This window comes from Triticum aestivum, unplaced genomic scaffold (genome assembly GCF_018294505.1).
Source record: "Triticum aestivum cultivar Chinese Spring unplaced genomic scaffold, IWGSC CS RefSeq v2.1 scaffold187115, whole genome shotgun sequence".
Taxonomy (NCBI): Eukaryota; Viridiplantae; Streptophyta; class Magnoliopsida; order Poales; family Poaceae; genus Triticum; species Triticum aestivum.
In genome coordinates, this window is record NW_025297735.1 from 1 (window position 1) to 962 (window position 962).

The 962-nt window shown below is 40.5% G+C and overlaps 1 long non-coding RNA gene across 1 annotated transcript; it reads right to left on the minus strand.

Moving 5' to 3' along the window:
• Nucleotides 1–17: 17 nt before the first annotated feature.
• Nucleotides 18–920, minus strand: LOC123179126 (uncharacterized). Its single transcript, XR_006490123.1, has 3 exons — nt 641–920; nt 296–554; nt 18–227 (listed from the first exon to the last, which is right to left on the minus strand). It is a non-coding gene; the product is annotated as an uncharacterized lncRNA (long non-coding RNA).
• Nucleotides 921–962: the final 42 nt, after the last annotated feature.

Consider the following 962-nt stretch of genomic DNA (forward strand, 5'->3'; position numbering starts at 1 on the left):
AGTGAAACATTGTTAGAACGCAAGTGCCTAACAATGTCCTTCATAGATGCGTCGACGTACTTGTGGCACTTCCATAACTTTCTTTCACCGACATTGTCTGCCAACTCGTGGTTGTGTTCTAATACCACCTCTGCATAGTACCATCCGTCGTCGTTGGTGCGAAGCAACCTAACCATAGCAGGGCAGTTTGTTCTGCTAGACCTAGAGTTGAATTTTTTGTGAGTTCCCTAAATGCAAAACTCAGAGTCAGAACAAGAATATTACTATTGCCCAATCATATACTGTACTTACTTACCTCGCATGAGCACAAAAGGTCCTGCTTTGTCTTGAATCCGTGCTTGTTGATGTACTTATTGCCATGCTTGATACCAAAACCAATTTCTCAAGAATATGCATTAAAAAATTCGAATGCATCCTTCTCTGAGTCGAATTCCATTCCTTTAAATGGCTGAAAAACAACTTCCTGCCCAATCTTCCCAGCATTTCCAAGTGCTATCTCCATCTGGCTGCATCTGTCTGAACATGGTTTCCTGAACGCAGCGCCCTGTCGATTCCTGTATGTGTGGTCATATAAGATGATTATAAATTGTTACAGGACGCAGCATACTAAGGCAACTAGGAATCTTAGAATTCACAGTACCGTTCTCTTCTTGTCCAACCTTCAGAGTTTACATCGTGTTCATCTAAATTAGGAGAAGCCTGAACCTTGCTTTCTCCCTGAACCGTGTCGCCTTGTAATACGTTCGCTTGAGTCTTGTTTTCGTCTTTTTTCCATAGATGTAAAAAAGGAAACATACAAGGCTGAGCATTCTAGATTATATTTAACGATACATATGTATATCTTGGAGGAAAAATAACAAATCCACGCATCAGAATAGACTAGAAAAATACTATTCAGGCGATGGGAGAAAAAACGGCCTCATAATCAATCCCAAACAAACTAGTATATACGGAAGCTCATG